This window comes from Miniopterus schreibersii, assembly GCF_964146895.1.
Source record: "Miniopterus schreibersii genome assembly, chromosome: 9".
Classification (NCBI taxonomy): domain Eukaryota; kingdom Metazoa; phylum Chordata; class Mammalia; order Chiroptera; family Miniopteridae; genus Miniopterus; species Miniopterus schreibersii.
Window position 1 is genome coordinate 32,551,698 of NC_138118.1, and position 20,519 is coordinate 32,572,216.

Here is a 20,519-nt window from a genome sequence, read left to right on the forward strand (position 1 = left end):
ATAAAAAGTAAAATAAAAACATGGTACTTTTCATGGATAAAATCTCACTCTAGAACCACTAGGCGAATGCATTTGCAGAGGTTCAGAACTATTGTAATTAAGACTATAACTTCTAGATTCATATATAAATTATTGACTCCCCATTTTTTCAACTGTTAAGTTTTATTCACTTAATTATTATTAATTTAAAATTTTATACATTGCCTTATAGCCAAAGATATTTTAGTGATGACACAAACAGACATAATCTAGTGGCTCTCAACCAAGTAGTGATTTTTCTTTCCAAAGGCCATTTGGAGATGTCTGGAGAAATTTTTGTTTCTTACAACTGGGTGTGGGTCAGACTTCTATTAGTGAGCAAAAGCACAGGGCCAATCCCTACAAGAAAGAATTATCTGGCCCAGAATGTTAATAGTGCTCAGGTATAGAAACCCTAAATCCAATACCTTAGAAAATTGAATAAAAAAGGAAATAAAGACAAAGCAAAAATACTGGAAGCAAAATGGTATAATTCAGCCAGAGGTAAATATTTGTATGTAAATAGACTACAAATTTGGCTCTGAGCTCCCTATCAGCTAAACCAAAGTGGAAAATACCATATGATAAAGAAACAGTGACCATAGGATAAAAACTAACCACCAACCATCCCGGGGAAGTTTCTGCTGGGCCACAAGTCTGATAAGAATTCTTCCTAAGGCCAGCTGAAAGAGATACAAAGTCATGGAGAGGACCACATCTTCCATTATAAAGGTCCCAAGTTATAAATTTAAGTGTGTTTTCAGTGGTGCTAGTTCTCACAGAAATCCCAGTGCAAGGAAAGGACAAAAACCTGTGACAAGAACAAGTCTACAAAGGACCAAAACTGGTAGACCTTAGTCCACTTTTGCCTTGTTTCCTTTTTCTCTGTTCTGCACTGGGGGTAACCCGCAGAATATACAGGTTGTTAGATAGACCATACATCTTTCAGCAAATGTTTCATGTGCTCTGTTTCTCACAACCACACCCCATAATACTTGGGCAACAAAGAGTTTTAATTTCCTGCCACAATAAACTAGAAAAGATAGATTTTCAATTAAAAGAATTTTACAAGAGTCAACTGAAAGCATTTCCAATGGCTGAAGCAAGAAGCTAGACTTCCACAGCAAGGAGACATGCAACCATTGGATGTACAAACTGTTCATTAAGATATAAGAGAAAAGAAGAGGACAAAACAATTCTGATTTTACCAGTGACACACCATCTCAACTGTAGTAAAGGGCCGTATAGACTAGATTGAATTCATACAATTTAATCCATAACCCAATTAATCCATATCTTGAAATTTAAAGGCCAAGGATAAATTACTTAAAAAGTGTAAAATAAGTCCTGTTATAAGAACTAGTAATTTATTTTGGAAAGATGTAAAATACCTACTTTATACCATGCACCAAAAATATAGCTCATATATTTAAAGATTCAAATGTTAAAAATAAAGCCAAAAATAATTTTTAAAAATATATATATGTGCAGCCTGGATGGCATGGATCAGCTGTTGAGCATTGACCTATGATCCAGGAGATTGCAGTTTGATACCTGGTCAAGCCACAGGCCAGGTTGTGGGCTCGATCCCTGATGGGGACCATGCAGAAGGTGACCAATCAATGACTTTTTCATCATTGATGTTTCTATCTCTCTGTCCCCCCTCTCTTCCTCTCTGAAATCAATAAAGTCATATTTAAAAAATATATATATACATGTAGATTATTTATGTCTAAATTCATGTCGTTTACCATCTACTCTTAGAAAGGAAAAAACATTTTTTTTAACTTTTTTTTTTTGTTTAAAATATTACAGATGTCCCTTTTTCTCCCCAATGACCCATTCCACCCCGTTCCTTCCCCCTTCCCAGTCCCTCTCCCCACCATTGTCCATGTCCTTGGGTTGTGCATATATGCATATAAATTCTTTGGTTACTCTCTCCCCCTCCACCCACCCGCCCTCCTCCATCCCTCTGACATTCATCAGTCTCATCTATGCTTCCATGTCATTGAAACTATTCTACTACGCAGCTGTAAAGAAGAATCTCGTACCCTTTGGGACAGTATGGATGGACCTGGAGAACATTATGCTAAGTGAAATAAGCCAGGCAGCAAAAGACAAATATCACATGATCTCGCTCATACATGGAATCTAAAGAACTTAATAAACTGATGAACAGAATAGATTCAATGACATGGGAAAAGCATTTTAATATTACCCTTCTTGCAAAGTAAGAAAATGTTAAGTAAAAGATGGATAATTTTAATAAGTAAAGTTTAGTTGCATAGGTTTTTCAATATCAAAAATGCCACAAAACCTAAGAGCCAGATTTTAGTATTTAATTTTATTCTCAGATTAAAAAAAAAAAACACCCCACAGAGTTCCTTGGGAAATTATTGATTCCAGCACTGGACTAGGAAATATATAAGATGAGCCTGGGTGACTTTTACAGTGCCACGAAGTAAGAAGGTGCTCAACAAAACAAACAACAAAAAACCCACACAATGATGGATTATGTCAAAAGGATACTGGAGTCAACTGAAAGAGCTCCCAATGGCCACAGCTGGAACAATCTGAGAAGTGAAATAATGCACTGTTGGATTATAAATTGAAATATAAAATAAATACTTATAAGTCTATAGTAACATAAATGATTGAATAAAGCAATAAGAGAAAAGACAATCTTGTAGAGAAAAATTCTAAAGAATTTATGTAAGTACTCTGCCTTCAGGGAGGTGGAACACAGTCCTCACTCCTTAAATGTAAGCTGTACATAGTGACTTTCTCCTGAAGAGTGCTGTGTGGAAAGGGGAAAAAAGAACTTTTTACAGTGGAGAGGCCTGATAATCACCATCTCAGCCAGATAATTAAGATCAACAACAACAGTGATAAGTCATACTTATATTATAGCATGAACCTTGTTTTGATGTGATGAAAATGGTGCTTTACCTCTGTGGTTTCCCTCTGGAAAACACATAACCCTAGGCTATTATTGAGAAAAGGTCATCAAAAACAAGGAAAGCCTGAGAAACTGTCACAGCCAAGAGGAATCTAAGAAGACTTATGACTAAATTTAATTTGGTATCTTGGATGAAATCTCTGTGGAAAAAAGATATGTGATAAAAATTAAATCTAAAAGTATGGAGTTCACTTAACAATAATGTATAAATATTAGACCATTAATTTTAACACGTGTACTAATTTATTTTAGATGTTAACAGAAGAAGAAACTGGGTGTAAGATATATAGGAATTCTCTGTAATACTTTCTCAATATCTCTGTAAACCTGAAACTGTTGTAAAATTAAAAATATATTTAAAAAAATTGCTATAATCCCTCAAAAAGTTAAACAGAGACTTACAATAGGACCCAGGAATTCCACTCCTAGATTTATGCTCCCAAAGATGTAAAAACAAACAAATACATGCTCATAGCAACATTACTTACAATAGCCAAAAGGTGGTAGAAACACCTAAATATTTATCAACTGATAAATGGATAAATAAATTTGGATAGGTACAGACAAGAAAGTATAATTCAGCCATAAAAAGAAATGAAGTACTGATACATGCTAAAACATGGATGAAACTTGAAAACATTATGCTAAGTGAAGAGGTGAGACAAAAAAGTCACATATTTAACAACAGATGGCACAAAGATTTATCTAGATTATTTTATCATTAATAAAACAGTGAAAGTTGGTAAGAATATAAATGCCTAACAAGAAGTTTGGTTAAATAAATTGGAGGGCATCTAGATCTAAGAACCAACAAAATTGTGTCAAAATAATCAGTAATTATTTGGAGATATTATCATAATAAATATAAGAAAAATGAGTTACAAAGTTAAAAAAAAATGCCCTAGATGGATTTGCTCAGTGGTTAGAGCATTGGCCTGGGGACTGAAGGGTCCCAGGTTTGATTCCAGCCAAGGGCACGTACCTCAGTTGTAGGCATAAACCCCAGCCCCAGTCACAATACATGAGGAGGCAACGAATCAATGTGTCTCTCTCACATCGATGTTTCTCTCTCTCTTTCTCCCTTCCACTCTCTCTGGAAAGCAATGGAAAAAAATCCTTGGGTGAGATTTAAAATATACATATATATAAATATATATATATGCATGTTTATTCATAGAGTGATGGAAATAACACTGAGCTTTTTTTCTAAATTTTCTGTAATGAATATAGATACCTATTTACAGAGAAAAATATTATTTAAAAATGACAAAAGGTTTAAACAATGTTGTATTATTTTAACAGATTTTTTTCACTCAGTGATGAAAAGTTTGCCTAAGGCCTTCCTGCTTCTACACTGGTCAAGAAACTGGCTTGAAACTGATTAAGGATTAAGAGGAGAACGCTTTGGGTTTCACAGATGGCAAACCAAGGGCCTGACAAATATGGGAACAAGGGGTTTCCTTTTAAGAAATAAGATAGGTCACACTGAGCATATTGTGCTATGGGACCATGCCTTCTCAGATAATTGAGGATAAATAAACCAACCATCAGAGTGTCCTTGAACACTTCTAATGACTGAAGCTCTTCACTTACTCCTCTATTTACTTTGTAGATTAACTGGGCTAGATAAGGCAAAGTTACTAATACATTCTCTGATTTAAGATGGTTCAATTTATGATTTTTCAACTTTATGATGATGTGAAAGTGATACACATTTAGTAGAAACCATATTTTGAATTTTAAATTTTGATCTTTTCCTGGGCTAGTGATATGTGGTAGGATATTCTCATGATGTTGGACGGCAAGTCAGAGCTCCCAGTCAGCCACCAGATCTCAAGATTAACCAATCTGTACCTATAACCTTACAGTATTCTGTGGTGCCCAAGATGTTTGGATATTGTGTTTTGTGTTTCCACATCTCATTATGTCTAAAAAACATCCATGTATCCTGTTTCTGGTGAGAAGAAGAAGAGTAGGGCAATTAATGTTGAGATAAAATGCAACATAATTGCCCAGCATGAAGCCAGCAAACCATGATTACAAAAATTATATGAGATATTCAACACTTTATTATAAAATATGCTTTGTTTAGATGATTTTGTTCAATTATAGGCTAAGTGTTCAAAGCACATTTAAGGTGAGCTAGGCTAAGCTAAGCCGTTTGGTAGGTTAGATGTATTAAATATTTTTCAACTTAGGGTATTTTCAGTTTATAATGGGTTTATCTAAATAGAACTCCATCACAGGTTGGGAAACATTTGCACCTAATCACAAATGGATGTGAGATCTACAACATTTAAGTGAATAAGTTATCCTTTGATTAGAAAGTTGGTGAAATTTGTTTAAAATCAGAAGAATTTTCCTTGGTTATACACTGACAAATAAAACATTAAGCTGTCAACCAGATCTGAGCATGCTCAGGAGCAACCACTGCTAGTAACCAAACACTGAATCTCCCAAACTTGTTTATTTTGTGTGTGTGTGTGTGCTTTTGTTTATTTTTTTGTTACAATATTTAGTATTTTTTTGTTGTTCAAAATATTACAGATGTCCCTTTTTCTCTCCAATGAGAGAACCCAGTCCCACTCCCTTCCCCAGCTTCTCTCCACACCACTGTCCATGTCCTTGGGTTGTGCATATATGCATATAAATTCTTTGGTTAATCTCTCCCACTCCACCCACCAGCCCTCCTCCATCTCTCTGAGATTCGTCAGTCTGATCCATGTTTCCATGTCCTTGAATCATTTCTGTTCATCAGCTTATTAAGTTCTTTAGATTCCATATATAAATGAGATCATGTGATGTTTGTCTTTGTCTGGCTTATTTTGCTTAGCATAATATTCTCCAGATCCATCCATACTGTCCCAAATGGTATGAGATCCTTCTTTAAAGCTGCATAGTATTCCATGGTGTAAATGTCCCACAGTTTTTTATCCACTCATCTACTGATGAGCACTTGGGCTGTTTCCAGATCTTAGCTATTGTAAATTGTGCTGCTGTGAACATAGGGGTGCATATATTCTTTCTGTGTGTGCTTTTAAGTGATAGGAAGTTCTTAGGGAGGAGACAGAGCAACTCCTGAGGTAACCACACATTTCCTTAGGGGTTCTTCCTGTACTTCCCAGCTGTCTGCACTAAAAGAGCTGAAGCGGAGTGGACAATCCACTCCTCACAAGCCCTATTACTAGCAAAAAAAGGGAGAGGATTTAACAGTGAATGCAAGGAGAACAGCTCCTATGAGATGGCTTTTTCTTGCAGTGCAGCAGACTATAGAGTGCGCTGAGGGCAGGTTGGTTCTGGATAGAAAAGCGGTTAGTCTTCCAGCTTAATGAAGACTGTTACCATACTGAAGGAGTCCATCTGCCTGTGTGCATCAAAGCCCAATAAGATGGAACTGGAATTTACAGCCAAGAAAGTAAGAATTTATTAAGGAGATGACACCATGCCCGGAGTCACAGGTAGCTCATGTTCAAAGACCTGACTCTTAGATGGCTTCCAAGGAATGGATTATAAAGGAAAAAAATCATTAGTCATGGTGACTAATGGAGTTTGGGTGGTTGTCTCTACTGATTGGTTGGTGCTAGGGTAGGGGGTAATTGATTATTGTATCAGTTGTTCTGTCCAATTTCACAAGGATTTGTTTTGTGGAATCATTCCACTATCTTGGGCTTGGAGCTAAGACACAACCAAGATCAAGATATTATGTTTATCTTTGTCTCAGTAGTCAATTGACACAGGACATTGTTCCTAAGACCAGAACCTCACTGTCCTGAGAGCTTAATGATTAAGTAAGGGAGCGGGAGGTGGGTGACTCAGGACACTAGATAAGTCCAGTTTGAGTCAAAGGCAAAAATCAAAATAAAAGGCCACATTAAAGAAAATAAGGTTTCTGCATGGTTTTAAGACCAACAGCCTGAGTCATCAGAAATGGCATTGGATCCTAACAAAAGATTCTTCATTTTTTCCACAAATCAATAAATGTGATACATCACATAAACAAAATACAGGACGAAAATAATATGATCATATCAATAGATGCAGAAAAAGCACTCAACAAAATCTAGCACCCATTTCTGAGAAAAACTATCAACAAAGTGAGAACAGAAGGAACATACCTCAACATAATAAAGGTCATGTATAACAAATCTAGAGCCAACATCATACTCAGTGGTCAAAAACTAAAATCATTTCCCTTAAAAACCGGAACAAGACAGGGATGTCTGCTTTCACAACTCTTATTCAACGTAGTACTGGAAGTTTTATCCACAGCAATCAGACAGGAAGAAAACAAAACATATCCAAATTGTAAAAGAGGAAGTAAAACTGTCATTATTTGCAGATGACATGATATTGTACAAAGAAAACCCTAAAAATTACTAGATTTAATAAACAAATTTAGCAAGATAGCTGGATACAAAATCAACATCCATAAATCAATGGCATTCTTATACACCAACAATGAACTTTGAGAGAGTAACTAACAAAACAATACCATTTACCATTTCAACTAAAAAAATAAGATACCTAGGAATAAACTTAACCAAGGATGTAAAAGACCTGTACTCGGAAAACTACATGACACTGAAAAAAGAAACAGAGAAAGACTTAAACAAGTGGAAGAATATATTATGCTCATGGATTGGAAGAATTATTATCATTAAAATGTCCATACTACTCAAAGCAATTTATAAATTCAATGCAATTCCTATGAAAATACCAACAGCATATTTCACAGACCTAGAACAAACATTTCAAAAATTTATATGGAACCAAAAAACACCCCAAATAGCTGCAGCCATCTTGAAAAAAAAGACCAGACTGGGAGGGGTCACATTACCAGATTTCAAACTGTATTACAAAGCCATTGTAATCAAAATGGCCTGGTATTGGTACAACAACAGGCATATAGATCAATGGAATAAAACAGAGACCCCAGAAATAGACCCAAGCCATTATGGTCAGTTAATATTTGACAAAGTAGGCAAGAGTATACAATGGAGTAAAGACCGTCTCTTTAATAGGTGGTGCTGGGAAAATTGGACAGATACATGCAAAACAATAAAACCAGACCACCAACTTTCACAATACACAAAAATAAACTCAAAATGGATAAAAGAGTTAAATGTAGTCATGAAACCATAAAAATCCTGGAAGAAAACATAGGCAGTAAAGTCACAGACATCCCAAGTAGTGGAATTTTCACTGATCCCTCACCTAGAAAAGAGAAACAAAAGAAAAAATAAACATATGGGACTACATCAAACTAAAAAGCTTCTGCACAGCAAAAGAAAACAGCCTCAAAATACAAAGGAACCCCACAGTCCCGGAAAACATATTTACCAAGGATGTATTTGATAAGGGGCTAATATTCAAAGTGTACAAAAACTCATATTACTCAGCAAGAGGAAGACAAACAACCCAATTAACAAATGCACAAAGGACCTGAGTAGACACTTCTCCAGAGGACATACAGATGGACAAGAGACACATGAGAAAATGCTCGAAGTCGCTAATCATCAGAGAGATGCAAACTAAAACCACAATGAGGTATCACTTCACACCTGTAAGAATGGCTACCATCAACAAATCAACAAACGACATGTGCTAGCAAGGATGTGGAGAAAGGGGAAGTCTAGTACACTGCTGATTAGAATGCAGACTGGTGCAACCACTATGGAAAACAGTATGGAGGTTCCTCAAAAAATTAAAAATGAAGCTGCCTTTTGACCCAGTGATTCCACTCCTGGGAATGTATCCTAAGAATCTTGAAACACTAATCAGAAAAAATATATGTACCTGGATGTTCATAGCAGCACAGTTTACAATAACTAAGATCTGGAAACAGCCCAAGTGTCCATCAGTAGATGAGTGGATAAAAAAGCTGTGGGACATATACACCATGGAATACTACACAGCTGTAAAGAAGAAGAATCTCGTACCCTGTGGGACAGTATGGTTGGACCTGGAGAAAATTATGCTAAGTGAAATAAACCAGGCAGAAGAAGACAAACATCACATGATCTCACTTATATGTGGAATCTAAAGAACTTAATAAACTGATGAACAGAATAGATCCAATGACATGGAAGCATAGATGAGACTGACGAATGTCAGAAGGATGGAGGAGGGCGGGTTGGTGAAGGGGGAGAGAGTAACCAAAGAATTTATATGCATATATGCCCAACCGAAGGACATGGACAATGGTGGGGAGAGGGATTGGGGAGGGGGATGGGACGGGGTGGAACAGGTCATTGGGGAGAAAAAGGGACATCTGTAATATTTTAAACAAAAATGAAATTTAAAGATTTAAAAAAAAAATACTTGTCACATAATAGAAGCTCAAGGAATGTCTTCTGAGTGAATAAGCAATTGAAAAATTATTTGAGAATAAAAAAACAGAACTTAATATATATGATATAATAATATATATGATATATATAAAATGACATATATACATTTATTTATATATATTTATAATATATATATTTACATTTTATATATATTATATATATATTTCTATATATTTGCACTATTCATGACAGAGCAGGAGAGCAGGGAGACGACATGTTCTATGTCTAACTGTGTGATCTCAGGAAAGCCTCTCCAGTCCCTTTAAGGAGAGGTTTTCTCATTAAGGATCTATAACAAGGATATTAGAAATTTAAAATATCATCCAACTATAAACTACATTCAGTTTTAAATAGTTACTGAGTTCTTTTACTGAGCACTGTTCTTAGCACTCAGGAGAATCAACTAACAAAGCAGGTAGAATTTCCTGTCCTTGGTGGAGCTTGCCTCTTCCAACTTTCTATTTACCCTTATGATATGCATTTCATGAATGTATACATTGTGCATAATGCCATTCTAGAAGCAATAAAATACAGACCTTCTCGACTCTTGGGTTTTTCCTTGTGTCACTTATTCATTTAATATTCAGGGAAATACCTATAGTGGCAGATAATGGGACAATTATTTTCAGGATACTAAGATATAAGTGACACAGCCCTTACCCTTGGGGAAGCAGCTCATCATCTAAAGGGAGGATGAAAAGCAGAACAGTTAGTAAGAACATAAAATGATACCTATCACAGGGGAATTCAGTGGGGGCAGAATCATATCCTCTTCTTGGAAAACTTAGTGATGGCTTCTGCTACGAGGTGAGATTTAAGCTAGATCTTTTAAATTAATAAATTACAGATGGGTAGGAGATTGAAGAGTAGAATTTAGAATAAGGAAAAAAGTACATAGTTATAAGTAATCACACAGAGCATGTTTGGAAAAATGAAGAAAAGATTCATTTGTTTGTAGCAAAGGTCAATGGAGCATATTGGGGACATGTCTGCCCATAGCCACACAGGCCTGCTGGGTCAACCTGGATAGTTGGTTCTTTATTGTGTAGACTTTGGTGGCTCCCAGGGGTTTTTAACTTAGGAATGACATGCTCACATTCAGGATGACAAAGTCAATATGGCCCAGAGGAAGCAGAGACAAGAAGGCAGACAACAGTTTTACCAAGTTCTGGCAACAACAAGTAAGTGGTTTAATTCAATAATAACTGAGTGACCAAATGCTACTTGCTGGGTGCTGAAAAGGAAGCAAAGACAAACTCTAACTTTAAGTGTTAGAGAGTGCAGCCAGGATAAATAACAGATTCAGTACCAACAAAATGTCCAAGCAATAATAAAGACTCCCAACCCACACAATGAGAAGTAGGGGAAATTGTTTTTCTTTTCTTCTGGAAAAGAAAAAAAGTATTCTTAGAGGATCCAGAGACCTAAAAATACCATCCAAACTCTAATCTAGCGGATTCTAAAGGTATTTGATCTCATCAAGTGTGTCTGTTGTGTTCCAGGCACTGAGCAAATAAACAGGTCCCCACTCTAGTGTATTTAAAAGTTAGAATGGAAGACAGAAAATATACACATAAGCAAGAAAATATGTAACAACTCAGGTGGTGCTAAGGTGGAGTGAAGAAAAAAGAAATCAGGTAGATGGAAGAGAGCACAGTGTAAATGGGGTATCAGGGAAAGCCTTTACAAAGGTGTGATATTTCATTAGCCAAGTGAGCAAGCTTGCTGGTAGTTAGGAGCTATCCCCCAGATCAAGGGAACAGCATGTGAGATAAAAGAGTGCCGGGCATGTTTTAGGAAGAGAATGGAGATTGAGGACTGGGAGCTGGTGAGCAGGGCATACAGAATGGTGAGACAGGAGCTGGAGGCCCCGTTATGCAGAAACTTGTAGCAAAATGAGTTTGGATTTCATTCTGAGCAGGATGGAAACATAGAAGGATTATGGGCAAAGATATAAAAATATAATAGGTACTGTGACTCTTGTATGTTGTATTTATGCTACATGCTAACACCTAAAATAATGCCTGACATATAGCAGATATTTAGTCAATATTTGTTGAATGAATAAACGGTCTTTGGGGCTTTTGTATAGAGAATAGATTGCAGATGGGCAAAGAATGCAAGAAATTGGATAGAAATCAAATGCAAAATCATGGTGGCTTATTTAGTTGTGGTTTTGCTGGATGGAGGGCGTGAGAGGAAGGGAGAAAGATTTGCTGAAAGCTAGATTTGGGTGAGAGAGAGAAATCAGGAAACACAAAAGCATTTGGCCTGAGAAACTGGAATAACAGAGATGGAGGATACTGGAAGGGAAGCTGGTTTGAGGAGTGAAAGTTGGGGGAAGAAGGGTTTCCACATATAACTTTAAGATTACGTGGCATTCAAAGGAAGATGCTGGCAGTGGCATATTTAATTCTGGTGTTTTGGAAATTAGTCAAAACTGGTGAAATCAACTTGGGATCACCAGTATGAATGCAGTATTATATCAAAGGCAGGGATGTAGGTAAAAAGAGAAGAGATGTGAAAGCCAAGCCCTGCAGAATTCCATATTATAGAGGTCAAAATTCAGTACAGATTAGTAAGGATAAAAACTCAGAAGCCATCAACAGAGCCTGAGGAAGAGGATACAAAGAGGTGGCAGGAAGACCAGGAGAACCTGGTGTCCTAGAAGCCAGGAGATTGAGAAAGAGGGAGCGGTGTGCAATGTGAAGTGCTGCTGAGGATAGAAACTGATCTTGTATTTGACAGGGAAGAGACCACCGGTGACCTTCATGGGAACAGTGGAAGGGACGGGTGGGGACAGGAACCTAAGTGAGGTGCTCTTATGGAGGCAGAAGAAGAGATGAGGCAGGAGCACAAAGGGACCTTAAAAATGAACCAATGTTTTTCTGGTCTCCGGCTACATGGCAGGCCCCCCCCCCAATAATTTACATATATGTTAAACACATTGTTTGTCTAAATCAAACATTACATGATAAAATGTGTCTTTATAGGCTGAGATGGAGAGTGGAAAAAGCTAGTGTAAACAACTTTTCAAGGTGTGTTTCATAAAAGGAAACAGAACATCAGTGTCATGGGGAGTGTAGGGTCAGAGGATCTATAAAGTGTAATAAATTACATTGCATTTGTGTGCCAACAGTTTCCCTCCCATCATCCCTTTTACACACAGGTCCTGTGCCTAATCATGAACAGAGGTGACACTGAGAAGATGGAGAAGGGGAAAATAGCAGGCACAACTCTCTTTTTTTTTTCCAACTTGAAAAGTATTATTTTCACAACTTGTGCTCAAAAAAGAGGGTAAAAAACTTTTTAATTAAGTAGTTTTAAGTTTTGATAGTAAAAGGAATTATGACTAATTGTAAAGAAAAAGAGAAGTCATTTGACTGATAAAAATCTATTGATGTGTCTTGTAGTTGTTTCACCTGGTCAGTGTACTAGTAAGGAAGATAATGAATGGCTAATGGATACCATTAGCTCCCATACTGACAGCAGGTGAGCAAGGTTCTACTGCGCTTAATTCTAGTACTCTCATCTCTTTTTTTCACTTTCTTAACCTGAATCTCTGAATTTCATTAATGTACAGGATTGAGATTTCTGTTTCTCAAACTGCTGTGACTTATATCCTGAAAGCAAAAGCAAGGAACATTTGTGCAAGTTAAATGGGTGTGAATTTAAGAGCAAAGTGATTAAATTACAGTCCCTGGCCATGTATGTGAATTTTGGTCTTTTTTTTCACACACACAATATTTCCCTGACACCTATGCAATACAAACGGATCTAGAAAGCATGAAAAAAAAAAAAAATCTGTTCCACTAAATATATAAAAGGGACCCCAAGAGAAGTCTACATGATAGCATCTTTATCATGGGCACAGATGGCTTCTCTTTCCAGCTCTCCCCACTTCCTTCCACTCCAAAATCAGCTTTAAGCTCCATCCACTGAATTTTCTCCAAAATACTGCAATTCCATAAATGCCTGATAATACCAGAAGAGTCTGTCTGTACACTATACCCTTATTTTTCAGTTTTCTATGTACAAAAGGTTTGGGCCAATAAATCAGGAAAAGTATGGGTTATTGATAATGTGAGCAGCACACCTCACTTGTTGCTATGGAAATCCAGATATTTTTTCCAGTGGCATGGGAGCTTAGTGGTCTTTGTGATATCTTGCCAATAAACAGTGACATCCTATACCTACCACTTATTTCCCTACAGTGACCATGTCACAAACATAACAACAACTTACTAATACCCAAACAACCAAATATTATAGTATGGGATATATAAATCACCTATATGCTTTTTTGTTTCCTAAGTTATTTAAAGAGACATTAAGACACAAATACCTGGTGGTCAGAAGTCCATGAGAGATAAATGTCTACTATAAAAAGAATCATCAGATGAACCAGTCTGCCCCTAATCATCATATCTAAACTTGAGAAGCAATACTCATAGAGTGTAGAAAAGGTTGAGACAAGTAGGAAGGTTATAGGCTCCAACTCCTGCATTTGGTGGGACATGGTGGAGGTGGAGGGTAGCTGGGCAATGATAAAATTGGCATGTATTTTATGAATGTGACAGGAGGTTGATGGAGTTAATGAAGGAAGGGGGAAGAAACAAAATGAGGAAGCAGAAATAAATGGAAAGGGACACTGCTGGATAAATCTCAGGAAACACTTTTGACTGCAAATTATTCAGCTGTGAAACACATTCATGGTGAAAATAAAACTGCTTTACTATAGGTATTAGAACCTTGACTATCAAACCCTAAAGTTCTAAACATTTTATATAGGAGTTGGGGACTGTACACTTTTTAGAACAAGGAATGACATAATCCTTTTTCTTCAACACAGTAAATCTAGTTTTACAAATAAGAAAAAATTACTATATTTTTAAAAATAGCATTAACAGAAGACCCAAAGTGATTTTAGACCCAAGGGCTGACACAGAGAGCTTTAAGTAGTTCTACTACATATATACATATATATATATACATATATATGTATATATATATATACAGTCAAGTTAAATTATCACCAATACTTTTAGCCCTCTAATTAATTAGCTCAATTGAATAAACCAACAAAAATAATCATAGAATCATGGTGGTAGAACTGACTTTTGGGATTACCTGGTTCAACTCCCTACTTTCAAAGAAGAAATTAAATTTCAGAGATGAAAAATGACTTGAAAAAAGCCACACTAAACTTTTCACAGTTTTCTCTAAAAGGCCATACACATCAAACATGCCCTGGGCTAAATTATAGAAAGGGCAAATGAGTACTGAACTTCCTGGTTTTCTAATGGTCACCTGACCTGTTTTTTAAGATGAAAAGGGAGAAGATTCCAAGATGGCAGTGGATTGTGTGGAAGCTACACTGACACTCTCCCAAAACCAAACTGGAATTACAGCTAAAATATAGAAAAACCATCCTGAATAATCAACTGAAGACTAGCTGGAGAAAAGCCTTATAACCAAGGATGGAAAATGGAGACCACATAGAGACTGGTAGGAAGTGTGGAGGCACAAGAGGACTGGCTGGACTCCCACAGGCAGCAACTGAAGGTCTGAAGGGGTATCTCAGCTGTGGGGGGTTCCCACTGAGAACTCTGGGTCTAAACCCTAAGCCGGGCTCCCCAGCCCAGAGCATCAGAACTGAGAAAGATGCCCACATAACAGGCTGTGAAGAGTAGAGAGGTTTATGTCTGCAAGAGAGTGATGGCTGGAAATGCAGGCACCCTCCTAAAGGGCCAATGCACAAAGTTTTGCGTGCAGTCATTCACCTTGAGCTCCGGCAGAGAGAGGGCAGAGTGGACTAGAGCAATGTGATGAGAATCCAAGGTTGTGGGCTCTGGAGATAAAGTTTGAAAGACACCCATCTGGACTCTTGTGCTGAGTCATTCCCCCACACTGCAAAGGACATCTTTCTCAGGCAGACGTTTACTAACCAAGCAGCTTTTGCCTGGAGGTAAGCAATTGCCCCACCCTGTTGGAAAACCTCTCACCCCACTCTGTGGAGTTTCTATAGCCTGAGGTTAATTTAGAGACTGAATAACAATTAGCCTCTAGGTACTTTCAGTCTTTGCATAATTTGCTTCTGGACCCATGGCTTAGAAAAGCAGACCTTGGTCTTTTCCAAATGCACCCAGCTGTGGACTGCAGAAAGCTTCAAACAGGGTACTCAAGGCCAGTCACAAACAGCATCTGGCATTCGCCTGCACTGGAGACCATCTAAAAGACTGAGAGTCATAGCAGGCCTACCTAACACATAGAAATAAACCCAATCAGGCAGCCAAAATGTGGAGGAAAAAAACACACCTCTAAATGAAAGAACAAGAGAATGCTCCAGAAGAAGAGATAAATAAAATGGAGATAAGCAGTCTATAAGATATAGAGTTCAAAAAATGATCATAAGGATGTTCAACAGCATCAAAAAAAGACATGGAAACTATGAAGGAAATTAAGAATGACCTAATAGAAATAAAAAGTACATTGGAAGGAATACAGAGAAGATTAGGGGAAGATGAGGTTTGGGTCAGCAAATTAGAAGACAGGGTAAAAAAAAAAATCACCCAGTCAGACATTGAAAAAGAAAAATCAACTAAAAAACAGGAGGAGCTGTAAGGGAGCTGTAAAACAACATGATGAAATGTAACAATATTTGCATCATAGGAGTGCCCGGAGATGTAGAAAGCAAGCAAGCATTAGAGAACCTGTTTGAAGAAACAATGGCAGAAAACTTCACTATCAAGGAAAAAGTCACACAAGTTCAGGAGGCACAGAGAGTCCCAAGCAAGAAGAATCCAAAGAGGCCCACACCCAGACACATCATCATTAAAATGCCAAGAATTCAAAACAAAGAGAGAATCTTAAACGCAGCAAGAAAAAAGCAATCTGTTACCTACAAAGGAGCTCCCATAAGGCTGTCAGCTGATTTCTCATCAGAAATTCTACAGGCCAGAAGGGAATGGCATGAAGTATTCCAGGTAATGCAAAACAAGGATCTGAAACCAAGACTACTCTATCCAGCAAGGTTATCATTCAAAATAGATGGTAGAGAGGAGAGAGGAAGATGGCGGCCCTGTGAGAAGCAGGAGCGCCCCCGCTCCAGCCATGGACTTGATTTCCTCCTAAAATCCTACGTAACCAGCTTGAAAAAAAACAGAGAAACATACCTGAGTGGACGAAGTGTGAGTGGGAAGCACTGAGAAACCATCACAGAGTCCGGTAAGAGAGGGGGCCCTTGGAAGGGGGAGTCCCCCTGAAGCCTGTGCTGGGCTCCGAGCCTGAAGGCTTGGAGGCTGCAAAGCACCGCGGATGGCATCCAAAAGCGGGGATCCCACACCCAGAGCAGAGAGGGGAAGGAGCGCCCCGCACACAAGGCAGAGGGAGCCAGGGGAGCAGTGAGTCTGGGAGGAGACAGTGCCTTCCTAGGAAACACAGCCTCTAGGGGTGGCTGCGAACAGGTGACTGGTGCTCCGGGTGCCGACCATAGGGAAGGATGTACCAAGGCCTGTGGCACCCAAGTAGTGAGGGACAAGAGGACTGCACTGAGCACATGCACACGGGGACCCTCTGCCTCCCTGTGGGGCACTGTGTTGAGCCCCAGAAAACGCTGAATCTGCATGGCGGGGGGGAGGGGAGGAGCCCTCCCACCCTGAGCTCCCAGGTGCCAAGAGGCTAGGGTCTGTGACCGGCCCTGTGGTGGCGTGTGAAGCCGCTCCAGCTTTGCTCAGACCAGCGGTGTGGAGAGCTGCGTGGAGCTGACTTTGGGTCCCCTCCCGCTGTGTGCCTTGGAGCAAGGGCAGCGGGACCTTGCAGGGAGGACTCTCTGCCTGTGTGTTGCTTTGTGCTTTTGCGAGTTTGATTGCGGAACTGGTTCCCACCTTCCTGGCGTGCACTGCTTGGACAGACCAGCGGAGGCTGCCATTGGGGTCTGTGCAGTAGGTGGTCTGAGGGGCCGGACTGGTGCTACCAGCAAACCAGAGCTGAGCAGGGAGGGGCGGAGCTGGCCAGCCTCTCCTGAAGCCAGGAGCCCCACCCCCAATAGGAAATAGGTGGGTCCCACTCACTGAAGCCCCAGACACACCCAGGCACAGTCCTGAGGGGGAAGGGAGAGCAGTTCACAGGAGGACTCTGCAAGAATAACTCTCCGGGACTATTGTTTGGGAACTGGAGGAAACTCTGAAAACCCCTGCTGGGGACTGGGCAGGCAAAGGGCCCACCAGAATGTGTTCTTAATCTAACCCACTGGGCCCTGGCTGCTGAAACGGCCCATACAGAAAAGCAACAGGCTGAAATAAATCTGAAACTACAGCAGGACAGAGCCTGGGGAGCTAGAATCAGAGGACAGGGTAGGGACTGAGGAGCTGGCGGTGAAGCAGAGACTAACTCCTGCAGAGTGAGCACCCGACACCAACACCTCTAATGGGAGTGATACCCTGGGCTACACTAGCCACCCTGTATACTAAAGACTCTACGGAAGACTCTGGAGCAAGACCAGGCAACTACAAGGTTGCAAAAATAGCTGACAAGAGGAGGTGGCCCACGGAGAGTCTCAGATCAACCATCTACCTAACGACACCAGAGCCAAACCTAGACGGCTCCTCACATCCGGTGATACACAAGTACCTCCCAGGAGAACTGAAATCACAAAAAACAGTGACCCTCAGACAACATAGGTTGCCCAGAAGAACCGCACCTGATTGACTACCTTTTTCTCTGTTTTTTTGTTTGGTTTGGTTTTGGCTTTTTTTTTTTTCTTTTGGCTTTTTTTTTTGGTTTTGGGGGTTTTTTTGTTTTTTGTTTGTGGGTTTGTTTATTTTTTATCTTTTTTCCTTAAGAAGAAGAGAAAGGGGAGAAAATTTGTTTTTTCTTCTGTTTTAAATTTTATAAAAAAAAATTTTTTTTTCTTTTTTAAATTTTTTTTAACATTTTTTTAACTAAATTTTTTTTATATATATGTATATAAAAGAATTTTGTCTTGCTTAGCTTGTTTTTGGTTTTGTTTTTGTTATTTGCTTTCTTTTGTTTTATCCTTGCTGCTACTATCAAGACTTTCTTAATATCCCTGCTTAATGACTGGGACTTTATCATTATAACCAAGTTTACTCCTTTCCTCTATACTTTCCCCCCAATCTCTTACCAGACTCCCTGCCTGCCTGGGCTTTCTCTCTCTCTCCTCTCAATCCATTGGCATAACTTTTTTCTTCTTTTTCTTCTTTCTTTATCTACTTTTCTTTCATTCTTTCATTTTGCCCCCCTCTGTTTTCCTGTCCAATTGTTAGTTTCTCTTATTCTCTTTATTGTATTTTTGTTTTCTCATTTTCAACTATTATCCTATTCTCTCCCTTAATTTTGTGCTGGCCCTTCTTTCAGAATCTTTTCTCTCCTTCTGTTATCTCCCAGTAGCTTCTCTATTTTTTACATTTTAGTTTATTATTATTTTCTAAATTTTCACCAGTATTAACAGCAATATACACCTCTGGGCTCCACTGGACCCACAAGACAAAATCCCACCCCACAAGACTGGGACACAGCAAATATATCTAATATATAGATATAAGCACTAAGACCTACCAAAATAGGGAGACAAAGAAACAACCCCCAAATTAAAGAAAAGGAAACATCCCCAGAAAAAGACGTTGATGAGATGGAGTTGAGCAAGTTATCAGAAACGGAGTTCAGAGTATTGATGATGAAGATGTTCAAGGAACTTAAGAAGACTCTAGATGATAAGATCGAGAACCTTAGTGAAAACATGAAAAAAGAGATACATACCATAAATAAAATTCAGACAGAGATAAAGAATGCTGTATCTGATATCAAGAATGCACTGGAAGGAATTAAAAGCAGGCTCAATGAAGCAGAGGATAGAATAAGTGACTTAGAAGACAAAGTAGAGAAAATCACACAATCAGAGAAGCAAAAAGAAAAAACACTTAAAAAGCATGAGGAGAGTCTAAGGGATCTTTGGGACAACATAAAGTGAAACAACATTCGCATTATAGGAGTGCCAGAAGGGGAGGAAAGAGAGCAAGGGATAGAGAACATGGTGGAAGAAATAATTTTAGAAAACTTCCCTAGGCTGGCGAAGGAGAAAGCCACACAAGTTCAGGAAGCACAGAGGGTTCCAGACAAGAGGGACCCAAAGAGACCCACTCCAAGACACATCATAATTAAAATGGCAAATGTCAAGGACAAAGAGAAAATATTAAGGGCTGCAAGAAAGAGACAAGCAGTGACCTACAAGGGAACCTCCATAAGGTTGACAGCGGATTTCTCAACAGAGACTCTTCAGGCCAGAAGGGAGTGGCATGAAGTTCTGCAAGTAATGAAAAGCAAGAACATGCAACCAAGATTGCTTTATCCAGCAAGGCTATCATTTAAATTTGAAGGTGAAATAAAAAGCTTCCCAGACAAAAAAAAGGCTAAAAGAGTTCAGTACCACCAAACCAGCATTGCAAAAAATGCTAAAAGGACTCCTTTAAGAAAAAGAAGGAATAATGAGAGAAAGGTACATCAGCATAAAGGGTAAAAATGGCATTAAATAAGTTGATATCAATAGTAACCTTAAATGTAAATGGAATAAATGGGCCAATCAAAAGACAAAGGGTAGCTGAATGGATAAGAAAACAGGACCCAAATATATGCTGTCTACAAGAGACCCACCTGAGAGCAAAAGACTCACACAGGCTAAAAGTGAAGGGATGGAGTAAAATATTCCATGCAAATGGAAAGGAAAAGAAAGCTGGAGTAGCAATTCTTATTTCTGACAAAACAGACTTCAAAATAAAGACCGTAACGAGAGACAAAGATGGTCACTACATATTACTAAAGGGATCAATCCAACAAGAGGAAATAACCCTTATGAACATTTATGCACCCAATACAGGAGCACCTAAATATATAAAAAATCTCTTGGGGTGACTTCAAAGGGGAGATTGACAGCAACACAATCATAGTGGGGGACTTTAACGCCCCACTGTCAGCATTGGACAGATCATCAAGAAGAAAAATCAACAGGCAAATGCAGACCTTAAATGAATCACTAGACCTAATGGATTTAATTGACATTTACAGAACATTTCACCCCAAAGCAGCAGAATACACATTCTTCTCAAGTGCACATGGAACATTCTCAAAAATAGACCACATGTTAGGGCACAAGGGAAGTCTCTACAAATATAAGA

General features: G+C 38.6%; 1 protein-coding gene across 6 annotated transcripts in view; it reads right to left on the reverse strand.

Moving 5' to 3' along the window:
• HECW1 (HECT, C2 and WW domain containing E3 ubiquitin protein ligase 1) overlaps positions 1-20,519 on the reverse strand; it is a 584,554-nt gene that overhangs the window by 550,131 nt on the left and 13,904 nt on the right. The window contains exon 3 of one of the 6 annotated variants that reach the window (XM_081147955.1): positions 2,548-2,591. The exons of the other annotated variants lie outside the window; for them this stretch is intronic. The gene's annotated coding sequence lies outside the window, so the exon portion shown is untranslated. The remainder of the gene's footprint in view (positions 1-2,547; positions 2,592-20,519) is intronic. 6 annotated transcript variants of the gene reach the window in all.